This window comes from Haliotis rubra, unplaced genomic scaffold (genome assembly GCF_003918875.1).
Source record: "Haliotis rubra isolate DU_JTF1 unplaced genomic scaffold, ASM391887v1 Scf259, whole genome shotgun sequence".
NCBI lineage: Eukaryota > Metazoa > Mollusca > Gastropoda > Lepetellida > Haliotidae > Haliotis > Haliotis rubra.
In genome coordinates, this window is record NW_025766658.1 from 380,126 (window position 1) to 395,000 (window position 14,875).

The 14,875-nt window shown below is 42.5% G+C and overlaps 1 protein-coding gene across 2 annotated transcripts in view; it reads right to left on the reverse strand.

Moving 5' to 3' along the window:
• LOC124279934 (organic cation transporter protein-like) overlaps positions 1–7,743 on the reverse strand; it is a 74,107-nt gene extending 66,364 nt beyond the window's left edge. The window contains exon 1 of one of the 2 annotated variants that reach the window (XM_046715811.1): positions 7,017–7,743. The gene's annotated coding sequence lies outside the window, so the exon portion shown is untranslated. Of the gene's footprint in view, positions 1–6,689; positions 6,992–7,016 lie in introns of those variants that run through there. The other variant, XM_046715810.1, reaches the window with a different exon arrangement.
• Positions 7,744–14,875: the final 7,132 nt, after the last annotated feature.

The window sequence follows — 14,875 nt, forward strand, 5'->3', positions numbered from 1 at the left end:
CTAACTGTCACTCACCCTATATCCCCCTAACCCTAACTGTCACCTATATCCCCACCCCTAACTGTCACCCAATTCTATATCCCTGCCCCTAACTGTCCTGTCACCTATATCCCCACCCCTAACTGTCTGTCGACCTATATCCCCACCCCTAACTGTCGACCTATACCCCTTAACTGTCAACCTATACCCTAACTGTCGACCTATATCCCCACCCCTTACTGTTACTCCTATATCCCTACCCCTAACTGTCGACCTATATCCCCACCCTAACTATCGACCTATATCCCTACTCCCTAACTGTCGACCTATATCCCCAACCCTAACTGTCACCCTATATCCCCAACCCTAACTGTCACCCTATATCCCCTACCCCTAACTGTCACCCTATATCCCTACCCCCTAACTGTCGACCTATATCCCCACCACTAACTGTCGACCTATATCCCTACCCCTAACTGTCACCTATATCCCCTAACCCCTAACTGTCACCCTATATCCCTAACCCTAACTGTCACCCTATATCCCTAACCCTAACTTTCTGACCTATATCCCCACCCCTTACTGTTACCCTATATCCCCACCCCTAACTGTCGACCTATATCCCCTACCCCTAACTATCGACCTATATCCCTACCCCTAACTGTCGACCTATATCCCTACCCCTAACTGTCGACCTATATCACCACCCCTAACTGTCACCCTATATCGCCAACCCTAACTGTCACCCTATATCCCCAACCCTAACTGTCACCCTATATCCTACCCCTAACTGTCACCCTATATCCCCACCCTAACTGTTACCCTATATCCCCACCCCTAACTGTCGACCTTTATCCCCACCCCTAACTGTCGACCTATATCCCCACCCCTAACTGTCACCCTATATCCCAACTCCAAACTGTCCACCTATATCACCACCCCTAACTGTCACCCTGTATCCCCACCCCTAACTGTCACTCTATATCCCCACCCCTAACTGTCGACCTATATCCCCATTCTTAACTGTCACCTTATATTCCCACCCCTAACTGTCACCCTATATCACCACCCCTAACTGTCACCCTATATCCCCACCCCTAACTGTCAACCTATATCCCTACCCCTAACCCCTAACTGTCGACCTATATCCCCACCCCTAACTGTCACCCTATATCCCAACTCCAAACTGTCCCCTATATCACCACCCCTAACTGTCACCCTGTATCCCCACCCCTAACTGTCACTCTATATCCCCACCCCTAACTGTCGACCTATATCCCCATTCTTAACTGTCACCTTATATTCCTACCCCTAACTGTCACCCTATATCCCCACCCCTAACTGTCACCCTATATCCCACCCACCCCCTAACTGTCAACCTATATCCCCACCCCCTAACTGTCGACCTATATCCCCACCCCTAATTGTCACCCTATATCCCTATCCCTAACTGTCGACCTATATCCCCACCCCTAACTGTCAACCTATATCCCCACCCCTAACTGTCGACCTATATCCCCACCCTAACTGTTACCCTATATCACCACCACCCCTAACTGTCATCCTATATCCCCATCCCCCTAACTGTCGACCTATATCCCCACCCCTAACTGTCACCCTATATCACCACTCCTAACTGTCACCCTATATCCCTATATCCCTACCTAACTGTCAACCTATATCCCCACCCCTAACTGTCACCCTATATCCCCACAATCCCTAACTGTCACCCTATATCCCCACCCCCCTAACTGTCACCCTATATCCCCACCCCTAACTGTCACCCTATATCCCCACCCCTAATTGTCGACCTATATCCCCATCCCCCCCTAATTGTCGACCTATATCCCCACCACCTAACTATCGACCTATATCCCACCCCTAACTGTCATCCTATATCCCCACCCCTAACTGTCGACCTATATCCCCACCCTAACTGTCACCCTATATCACCACCACCCCTAACTCTCAACTTATATCCCCAACCCTAACTGTCAACCTATATCCCCCCCTAACTGTCAACCTATATCCCCACCCCTAACTGTCGACCTTTATCCCCACCCCTAACTGTCTACCTATATCCCCACCCCTAACTGTCACCCTATCTCCCCACCCTAACTATCGACCTATATCCCCACCCCTAACTGTCACCCGATATCCCAACCCCTCACTGTCAACCTATTTCCCCACCCCTAACTGTCAACCTATATGAGGAGGTTAATTTTGAAGAATTAAAAACTCTCATGATTGCCTCATTAGGACATTGGTCGAGTGGATGAAGTTGAGGTCTATGCGATGTAACTCATACAACTGACCTCCAACATGCGGAGATTCTTCCGAAAATACGTATAACTGTTTATTGGAACGTTTATGTGTTGATCAACAGAGAAAGAAGTTCAGCTATTCACGATATTGTTGATCGTAGTGTTTACTTACGTTCCTATATAAGATCTGACCACTACGGTGACCAGTGAAGCGATATTTACAGTTTCACATGACTATAGATAAGACCAAGCGATGTGTGCGACTTTGAACTTGTATCGAGATAACATTTAGCACATTGTGGCACGGGGCTTGTGTTATGGGTAGGGGAGAACAAACATTAGAACTCTCATAAATTAAACGTGGTAACTATTTAACAGCATAACTTGACGTCGTTGGAGGAGTGGCGCTTTGCAGAGCTATGCTGACTAACATGTGTTATATTTGGGATTACACGTTCTTAGTAAAGTACAGATTCTAGTACGTTTTGGGTTGAGTCCCATCCGGGATTCGAACCCACACCCTCAGAGTTAGGCACCTAATCGCCTGCACACAAAGTCAGACGCCTAGACCGCTCAGCCACCGCGGCTTCCACTTCCCGGATGGGACTCAACCCAAAAAGTACTAGAATCTGTACTTTACTAAGAAAGTGTAACACAACACAATCACCACACAATAACAACACAATCACCATACAATCACCATACAAAAACACAATTACCACACAATAACAACACAATCACCACACAATCACCATACAAAAACACAATCACCACACAATCACCATACAATCACCATACAAAAACACAATTACCACACAATAACAACACAATCACCATACAAAAACACAATTACCACACAATAACAACACAATCACCATACAATCACCATACAAAAACACAATTACCACACAATAACAACACAATCACCATACAATCACCATACAAAAACACAATTACCACACAATAACAACACAATCACCATACAATAACAACACAATCACCATACAAAAACACAATTACCACACAATAACAACACAATCACCACACAATAGCAACACCATCACCATACAATCACCATACAAAAACACAATTACCACACAATCACCACACAATAACAACACAATCACCATACAATCACCATACAATCACCATACAAAAACACAATTACCACACAATAGCAACACAATCACCATACAATCACCATACAAAAACACAATTACCACACAATCACCACACAATAACAACACAATCACCATACAATCACCATACAATCACCATACAAAAACACAATTACCACACAATAACAACACAATCACCACACAATAGCAACACAATCACAACACAATCACGTACAACAACACAATAACAACATAATCACCACACAACTACTACACAATCACCAATCGTGATCTGAGATCAAAGTAGAGATTCTAGTGCTCTTTGAGATTCGAACACACACTCAGAGTAAGGCACCTAATCGCAGCACACAAAGTCAGCGATCTAGCCCACTGAGCCACCATGGTTATCACCAAAATGGAAGTCGGACAACTGATAGTCTAGATCACGTACTTTGCGTACCTCTCCGACATGCGTCACCATTGCTGAAAATGAATACATAAGCCTAACTGACGCGACCATCTAAACAAGCAGATTCAACGGGGGGTTCCCGTTTTGCCGGACGATTTTGTTCTAGATAAAAAATCACTGATGCGCGATAATCCTTAAACAATAGGGGATTAACTTATAGTCTTTTTCGGCTATATGTACACACTATAACTTCATCTCGATGTTTTCATATTCTCTTCATGATAAAATTCATAAATACACATTTCATACATTTTCAGAAAATGAGAAAATGGTAACTGAAGACATATAAATAAATATGCATACATATTTTTCCATAAATATACATAAAGATTTTTGTTCGTTAATATGCATAAATAATAATTATTCCAACACAGGGACACCAACTAGGTCTGAGACAAGATCCCCTAGAATTTGGAATGAACAGAATTTGGCAATGAGGGAACCATATCTACATTCTTTACATACAGGCACAATGGCAGAAATAATCATTTGAATAAGTTTCACTCAATTTAGCTGATATAATTCGAGTTCACCCAAAGCAAATTGGTGCCTTGTACTTATTGAGTTCGAACTCTGCCAATCGCTCATGTCCCCCAAATGAGACTATGGGTGACAACTACTCACTGAAAACAGACTATAGCCAGCAAACTAGCGGACCGTTACTCTTAATCCGTTATCATCACATCAGCTGTCCGGCAAAGTGGGGTATGACCGATTCAACAATCCCTACACGTGTGTTGTGATGACTGCAGATTGTACAGTGATGCCATGGAACCAGGCGTACATAGCATGAACTTGGACAATGACAATGGACAATGACAGCCGCACGTAGTATATATGAATAGGTTTGATTAACTGCATCTAACACTAATATACAGGTTTCATTTGTAGAGTAAACTCGGAGGTGTAGCAGCTGTGGGGTGCGATACATCGCGCTTCAGTTATATTACTTGATTATAAACATGATACACATAACCAAACCCGGATCGCGCCATCCCACTCCATATAGGCTGTCACGTGGAAATGTACGTGAACAGCCAACACAAGGACACTACTATTGTTTCCCACAAAATAAAAGACTGTCATCGCTTCACTGAAGCATTATATGCATTAAATCCTGCCAATGAATGCGTGGCATCATTCGAGGTCATTTTAAATGGTGTATGATCTACCGGTACTGTCTCCATATGGCGAGGGTATTTACAGAAGGTATAACATAGGCCGTGTATATACAGACTGTATATACACTATAGTGAAAGTGAGTTCAGTTTTACGCCACGTTTAGCAATATTCCTGCAATATCACGGCGAGGGACACCAGAAATGGGCTTCACACATTCTACCCATGTGGGAATCGTAGCCGGTCTTCGGCGAGACGAACGAACACTTTAACCACTGGGCCACCCCACCGCCCCGTATTATATATACAAACTCCATGGACACAGTAGATAGATGGTAGATTTTGAAGGAGTATGTGGACAGTACTTATTGAGGGCGTGCATCGATGTGGTACGACACATTTCAATGGTTGCGTAAATAATTGCTTCGATTTTTACGAGAATAATAGTGGGTGGTGGTGTGGGTTTAACAACCCTCTCCACACACACAAACACCACCCCCCACACACACACACCACCCTGGCCCCACACACCCCACCCCTAGTTGTATATCACTACGGAGTATAGGGTTATCAGCTGCGGTTTCTCCCTATGGGTAACCGTGACGCATCGGTTGCTCGTGAAAGAGTGAGTCACATTTGGGGTATTCAAACAGAGTTTTGAACAGAATTCAAATTATATAACAGTGAGTCAACTTGACCTTGACCAAGGGATATAGGTCTTACACGTTTACCGCTTTCGTAATATCCTGTCACGCCCAAGGGGCGTAATTCAGTGATGCGAGTCATATTAGTGAAAGTTACTGTGATATAAATGAACTGCCAATACGATACTGTAATATTTACTGAATCAATCTCAAATATTGGACAAGGAATGATAAAATATTCTGGGATGAATAAAACCTATTTCTTCAGTTCGCGATATATGTGAACTTGAATGTGCCTGTTCAATATTCATAATCTGTTTCGAGTATTATACCGATATATCATTGTATGTTACAATATTCGTTTCAGGATTTATCTTTTCAACATCTGGTACATGACAGGATTATATCATCCATGTAAATTTACACATCCACTAGCAATCGATAACGTTTTGTTAACATTAAATTTCGTAAAGTAAATCAGTTTTAAGACTTTTTCCAAGTTTTGACTGCCTATTGAGGTAATATAAATTTCTTATAATAGCAAAGAAGCAAATTTTGAAGAACGAAAATTAAACCTGAAATAGTAATATGCGATTTTAGGATATAACTCGAAACTATTTAAATACAGCCGAACAGTGTCTTAATTTCTCGAATACAGGAAGTCATGTCAGTTAAAACTGAAAAAAGCAGGAATTTGAAATAACCTTCGTTTTCACACGCCAGCTCGTGGTTACATAAAACGTGAGAAGTTAACCCATAAAAAGCAATACAATCCGACACTATATAACAAGCGAGAGAGGCGAATTAGCTTTCACTGATGGAAACGTTTAAGCCGTGCATCCGTGGAGATTGGTGTCGTGTCAACAACGTGGGGCGCCGTGGGTCAGCGTGTTCTGATGACAATATTATGTTGACATTCGGTTTACTCCAGTTGAACCTTTCAGTAGGTTCACACACTGCGTATGCTCACCTTCTCCCTGGCATATTGCACTAAATTCATCCTATCTGCCGTCATAACATCGCTCAATTTACGCATGTTCAAATGGCTAATCAAAATATTATGATGAAAACACGTTGATGGTATATTTCACGTTACCTTTTGCTTACTGATTCCGGTGGTAAAACACGTCCCATGATTTCGATGTTACGAAACGAAGCGGCTGAAAGCTGGTATCCCATACTTGCCATCTGGTCTCTCGGTACATTTCGCCGGCCCGAGAATTACCGAACGTTATAGCATGCAGTTTTCAAACGCGTATGCTTCGGCAGAGACCACATCCTTGATTCTCTCAGGATTTGATCAAACTCATTTCAACACGGTGTAATAATTACCGGATTACATACACTATAGAGGCACTTCCGGACGATCAGGGTGGACAGACACGCTTTTACCGCAAGAAAGTAATGATGTGTAAATACCTACTTTTCTGTTTCCCCAAAATGGCGGCTTCGGCTGTCGTCTGCTTGTGACCCAAAGAAGGCAAATGTGACCTCTTTAGCTCGGCATGTTGAGTAGACGAGCAAGTCGGAACGAGGAAAGGTGCGATGTCGGTATAAGCCTCGAGTCTGTAGGAAGAGTGAGATACAGGCTGGTGACCTCTGTTATTTAAATTTTATATGTCCACGTGGTTGACCTGTCGATGAGCGCTCCGACCGAATCAAACACAGAGGGATGTGGACGATAGTAAGTGCGGACTGCCATGGCGTACAGCCTGCACTCATCCCTTCCGCACGTCAGTTAGCCAGCCTTCTTTTTCACTATCCACATCTTAACTATGTTTAATGCGTCCCGGTTATTGACTTCTACTATGAATAGCACACCATAAACATATCGATTACTAGCAGTTTTCATATCACCGTTTCCGGCGCCTCAGAAGTAGCGGTGGTCCCATGTGATGCTGTAATTGGATTTCTTTTAAGTCCGTTATACTTAGCTATCGATTTGTAAATTTCCCCCCCCCATTTTGGTAACAGTTTGGAGGAATAATAGGACACCAAGGTAATTCCTTAATTATCAGCTCAAGATAGATGGACGATGTATACAGAGGGGCAGTGTCTGTCATGTATGTGAGAACCCTCATCTGTGGTATAATTGATTTCGTCAGCCACGTACTATTGGTTAACATCATTACATGAATGAATGAATGATAATTGATTTGTATAGCGCCTGGTTTCCAGATTCGACATGGCTGCTCAACGGCGCTAGTTGAAGTGAGCGGGAAAAAAAATGTCTTCAGATGAGTTAGAAAAGAGTCTTTTGTTGGACAGTTTCTGATTTCCAGTGGTAGAGCATTCCACTGTTTTAGAGCTGCAAAGCATAGACCCACTTCAGCCATCTTTGTTTTAGTTTTAGGAACATGAAGTAGTTTATCATCGGCTGATCTTAAAGCTCTTGCGGGTTGGTAGTGATGTAACATGTCCTTAATATAGGTTGGGGAGTTTTCATCATTCAATGCTGGATATGTGATAGAAAGAGTCTTGAAAGTGATGCGGTGCTCTACGGGTAGCCAGTGGAGTGATTTCAGGACAGGGGTGATATGGTCAGTTCTCTTGGTACCAGTCAGCATCCTCGCAGCACTGTTCTGCACTTGTTGCAGTAGTTTGATGTTAGCGGTAGTAGTCCCATTGAGGAGGGAATTTCCATAGTCAAGACGTGATGTGACACAGGCGTGGATTACTGTCCTCAGACTGTCATTGTCAAGGTATTTCTTGATCTTGCTGATCTTAAATAGCTGGAAGAAGGCAGATCTGCATGTTGACTTGACATGGTTTTTCATCGTCATGTTTCTGTCGAACTTGACTCCCAGTTTTTTGCACGTCATTGCTTGGCTTGATATGACTGCCACTAATCTCAAGAGTTACATCTGGGATTTTGGACTGTAATTTTCCAGAGCTAATAGTTATGAATTCTGTTTTGGAACTGTTGGGTTTGAGTGCATTTGCTGTCATCCACTGTTGAATATCATTGATACAATGTTCAAGCTGTAATTTGGAAGCAACTACTTGGGTAGGTTTTGTTCCTATATACAACTGGTTGTCGTCTGCGTATCCATGGAAGTTGACATTGTGTTGTCGGATGATATTCTCCAATAGGCGGTATGTAAATGTTAAAAAGGAGAGGACCAAGGGCAGATCCTTGTGGGACACCACAGCGCAGATCCATCAATTTGAACTTGAAGGTATCTGTCAGTGAGGTACGATCTGAACCACTGAAGTGCAGAGCCGCCAATACCAACTGTTTGTTCCAATCTCTGAAGCAATATGTCATGGTCCACAGTATCGAAAGCTGCAGACAGGTCTAGCAGAACTAAGAGAACTGTTTCCCGATTGTCCAGTGACTGACTGACTGACTGACTGAGTTTGGTTTTACGCCGCTTTTAGCAATATTCCAGCAACATCACGGCGGTCATGATGTCATTTTGGACAGACAGTAGTGCAGTTTCGGTACTGTGTTTCCTCTTAAAGGCAGACTGGAATTCTTCTCAAAGGCTGTTATGATTAAGATGCTCCCTGGCACGTATGGATACAATTCTCTCCAAAACTTTAGCAAGAAATGGAAGATTGGATACGGGGTGAAAATTGTAGACACAATCAAATTATCATTTTCAACATACAAAATCAGTCATGCATTTTGATACACCAGTTTCCATACTGAACGTATTCTGGCAATAACTTTTATATAGGAATTATATTGGGATAATGAGATTCTCATTACAACGTTATTCAGATATACAGTTTTCATTATACCGTTATTCTCATATCTCATATACAGTTTTCATTATACCGTTATTCTGAAATACAGTTCTCTTAATACAGTTATTCTAATTTCCAGTTTCCATTATACCGTTATTTTGATCTACAGTTTTCGTTATACCGTTATTTTGATCTATAGTTTTCGTTATACCGTTATTTTGATATATAGTTCTCAGTTTACAGTGTTTCTGATAAAACGTTATATAGAAAATAACATGCTGTTTGGTACGCTTTTCATGTCATACATATACTTTGTGTAGAAGAGTTAAAGGTATTGTGATAAAGTAATCAATAGAAAAGGACACGGCGAGGTCAAACGGTCCTGAGGAGAAAGCTGCAGTGAAACTGCATCACATTTCATTATGGGTAATGAATGACCCCGCGGCTACGTATACTTTTGTATGACGTCACTGAACTCACTGTCACCGAGGCGGGATACCTGTACTTTTTACACTCGACAAACCTGGTTTAACTGATTACAAACTGAAAGTTGAAAGAATTACTTTGATAACAGATAGCATATCACCCTCGTATCTTTTGATATCGGATACATGTACATCAACACTCGTCGATAAATGATTAAATGTTATTTAACATTTGAGGTGAAGGTGAAATTGAGTTTAACGTCGTGCTTGAGAATATTTCGCTCATATGACGACGTGCATGCGTGTGTATGTGTATGTGCGGCTGCTTGTACTAGCCCAGACTGAAGCTGGTTTTATAGTGCTAGCCCACTGAGATACCATGCCGCAGTGAAGCATGAATACCCCACTCAGACACACTATACTGACTCCGAGCCGACCAGTCCTTGTTGTACCCATTAATGCCGAGCGTCAGGCAGGGACCAACAAGTACCATATTTTAACGTCTTTTGGTATGACGCGGTCGGGGATCGAACCCTCGACCTTCCGGCTCTCCGGCGGACGCTCTAACCACTACAGCACGGAGGCGGTTAATATTGTCAAGAATATCATCTTCAGGTATATCGATTATCTGATATGGTAGACTAACTATCAAATAGGCAACTCCCTTTCACTGGCTTACCCACCTGAATCTCTCTTCAGGTATATCGATTATCTGATATCGTAGACTAACTATCAAATAGGCAACTCCCTTTCACTGGCTTACCCACCTGAATCTCTCTTCAGGTATATCGATTATCTGATATGGTAGACTAACTATCAAATAGGCAACTCCCCTTTCACTGGCTTACCCACCTGAACTCTCTTCAGGTATATCGATTATCTGATATCGTAGACTAACTATCAAATAGGCAACTCCCTTTCACTGGTGTACCCACCTGAATCTCTCTTCAGGTATATCGATTATCTGATATGGTAGACTAACTATCAAATAGGCAACTCCCTTTCACTGGCTTACCCACCTGAATCTCTCTTCAGGTATATCGATTATCTGATATCGTAGACTAACTATCAAATAGGCAACTCCCTTTCACTGGCTTACCCACCTGAATCTCTCTTCAGGTATATCGATTATCTGATATGGTAGACTAACTATCAAATAGGCAACTCCCTTTCACTGGCTTACCCACCTGAATCTCTCTTCAGGTATATCGATTATCTGATATGGTAGACTAACTATCAAATAGGCAACTCCCTTTCACTGGTGTACCCACCTGAACTTCTCTTCAGGAGAGAAGTGAGACCGCCTGAACTTTGTGCATAAGTGACAAAATATTCTCCACCATGCTGTATGACAAAAGATACGATTTCAACCCCCAAAAGGTCAACTTTCCTTTCTTGCCGAGCAACAGCTCTTGCCTTTGGTGTTTACATTTCACAACTTTTGAGGTATAAGATGTCAAAGAGCGTCATGCCAGAATGACTTACATTAAACTAGCTCTCACATATATCATCGAGAACGAAGCATGGGTATTTCTGAACATATTGTCGCAGTTTATGAATATCACTATGGTAATTACTGCCACCGGTGACAGGAGCAGCCCTGACACAGAGGTATTACTATTACCATGTCAATTGTTGATAACGCATGGCATATACATGTAGTACATCCATAACTATTGTACTATGCTCATTATTACGCTTGCATGTTACCCTACTTGTCTGTATTAAACTCTCTCTCTCTCTCTCTCTACATGGCTCTCAGTATAGATGAACCAAAAGACTGGAATAGAAGGTACTTGTTGTCACCTTTAGTCATATGTAAAACATTTGTAATAATACAAACGTATAGTGAATAACTGATAATTACTAATCGACTTGTGAGGAAACACGTGTGCACCAGCGAAGGAAAAGATCGTCCAAGACCTAGAAGACCAAGAAGGTCCAATTACCATGATGACTGAGCCCTGAAATCCCAGGTCCATGCCGAAGAACTGCAATCGAAAGTGGGACTGTCAAAGAGTACCATCAGGAGGAGGCTGCGGGCTGCTGGCATGAGGGGATGCCGTGCGATCAGACGTCCCTTCCTAGTCTGTCTCACAGTCCCTGAACCACATTAATTTTCCTACTGCCAAGCCCTCTCTGCAGTGCTAAAGCCCTAAATAAAGCAAGTCTAGATTTCCTTAACGTCGTTCTCAGCAATATTCAAGTTATATGTCGGTGGTCTGTAAATAATCGAGTCTGGAACAGACAATCCAGTGATCAACAGCATGAGCATCAATATACACAACTGAGATACGATGACATGTGTCAACCAAGTCAGCGAGCATGACCACCCAATATAAATGGGCTTGTTTGTTACTATCAAAATTATATATATTCAGAGACAAAGCCTTAGTCTAGTCCCTTCCTTACACAGCCAGGAACGCCTTGCGTGCTGCAGGCCCCAAGGAAAACGCAATTTGAGTACATGACGTATGGTTCACTGGTCTGATGAAAGTCGCCAGCTCCAACAAACTGACGCCACTGAGCACTTCGCCAACGTTCGTGGTTTCGCACTGTTGTCGCGTATGGTGGCGAGGTGACGAAGTTTGGTTTGGTTGTTGTTTAACGTCGCTCTCAGCAATATTCAAGTTATATGTCGGTGGTCTGTAAATAACTGAGTCTGGAACAGACAATCCAGGGTTCAACAGCATGAGCATCAATCTACACAACTGAGATACGATGACATGTGTCAACAAAGTCAGCGAGCATGACCACCCGATCCCGTTAGTCGCCTCTTTCGACAAGGGTTACTGAAGACCAATTCATCACCAGGAGGTGTATTAGAAGGAGACTGGCAGATGTTATCCGTGCGAGGGGCAGCTACACCAGGTTCAGATATGATTTGTACAATCACAACAATCAGTATTTGATCACTGTAAGACAGTCATATTTATGCCGTTGTCATGGTGACCATACTTTACGGCATTGTTGATATTTACGTTTATTCCTCTCAGACTGCAAGTATATTCTTACCAAATTTCAGTTTTGTTTTTGTTTTAATCCGAATAATATGTAACAGTTACCATATTAAAACGCGGAAATTAGTCCCAAAGCTTAAACAACGACATGTAATGTTTTCACACTAATGTCCACAAACGAGGGTCGTGCTTGCTTAATGCTCAAGTGTATATATATATTGACCTGACGGATGGAAGATTCACGGGCGTGCGTTATCGTATTGATAACGGTGACCCTGACACTACTCATGTGTGTCAGTGTAGTACTTTAGGCAGGGAGAAGCTGAGTGCGACATTGATCACCCAGACGTCCCCACTCAGGTCCCACTGATGTTCCATATACATACCCCAGTTATCTCACCTGTTACCACAGGCTTCCTTAAACCCTAAGTGTTCACACAATATGTTGCGTTAGCTTATTTATATTCCAATGATGCATAAATGTAACAGAGTCTCCTCTCTCTCTCTCTCTCTCTCTCTCTCTCTCTCTCTCTCTCTCTCTCTCTCTCTCTCTCTCTCTCTCTCTCTCTCTCTCTCTCTCTCTCTCTCTCTCTCTCTCTCTCCCACCCCGTTATCAGGCAAGAGACACCAAACAGAATGCATTACTTGCTTGATAACGATGTTAGGACCTACACGGATACGTCGTTTGCTTTGTAATAAAAAGTAGTTCATCCATATCTTGTAATCCATCCTTAACAATCATGGGCGGTAGGATAGGTTCTTGGTCAAAGAGTTCGCCAAAGACCCGGATTCGATTCCCCACATGGGTGCAATGTGTGAAGCCCATTTCAGGTGTCCCCCGCTGTGATATTGTTGAAATATTGCAAAAAGCGGCGTAAAACTAAACTCACTCACTCCTTAACAATCACTGCTTTGCTCGATATTGCCTCGGGAGTTGTTGTGTAACCGAAATGGTAGCATCATACATTCTGTATCGGTATCGGGCGGTGGGGTAGCGCTGTAGTTAAAGCGTTCGCTCGTCACGCCAACGGCCCGGGTTCGATTCCCCACATGGGTATAATTTGTGAAGCCCATTTCTGGTGTCCCCCGCCGTGATATTGCTGGAATATTGCTAAAAGCGGCGTAAAACTAAACTCACTCACTCACTCACTGTATCGGTATCATGAAGGTAATGTTTACATAGATGTCCAAACGGCTGGAATCAAGCTTTAGACGTTCGATTACAACTCAAAGTATCACCCTGACGATCACTTATATTGTCAATAACGTACAGGTGAATTAGTATCCCTTGTCTCATACCGAAATTGCAGGTGACATGATTAACACAGAATATTCCCGTTAGAGCTCCAGAACACCACTGATAACATTGTCGCAACTCAAAATAGCACACTAAAATTCATTTATTTTGTTAATAACGTATATGTACCGGTTAAAGAGTGTCTCCTTGTCTCACTCCGTAATTGCACGTGATTCAACTAGGACAGAGTAATCCCGTTAGAGCTCCTCAATACCACTGTATAACAATGTCACATCTGTTACTGACGCCCCAAATAATTTTTATGGCATATTGTTGAACCATTGAGTGGGCGGTCCCTCCATATTCTATTTAGTGCGCACACGAGGTAAATCCGCAAGTTACCAGTAATGAAATAAAACATGCTATTTAGTACCTATGTTATTCCCGTCTCATTTTACTTTGTAAGTGATATACATACTAATTGTGACCCATATAGAGTACAAATTTAAAAAGAACCCGTTAATATTACTGGCAACACATGTATACGGTTTTAACCAGAAATTTCATTACTGGGTTTTGGTCACGCACTTCAATCCACGTGAAGGACTCAGTCAGGTGACTCCGAGCGTTTATACTCTATCAAAAATGAGACGCATAGGACAACTTTGAAATAATAATTGTCTTTAATGAAATGTGTTTCTTTCAATTAATTTAATTTGACAAGGATAAAACGTGGTGAAAGTCTATGTTATGTAGGCCCGATGTCGGTCCTGATTGTCCTGTCATAAGGACACCTGTGTCCTCTAGGAGGCGTTCCGATCAATACCTGGTATGATCACCGTTATTTCTGCTTTGTACCTCACAGGCTGAATGCACCCGTGAAGATTCGGGTTAGAATTGATCTTCAGTAACCCATGCTTGTCATAAGAGGCGACTAACGGGATCGGGTGGTCAGGCTCGCTGACTG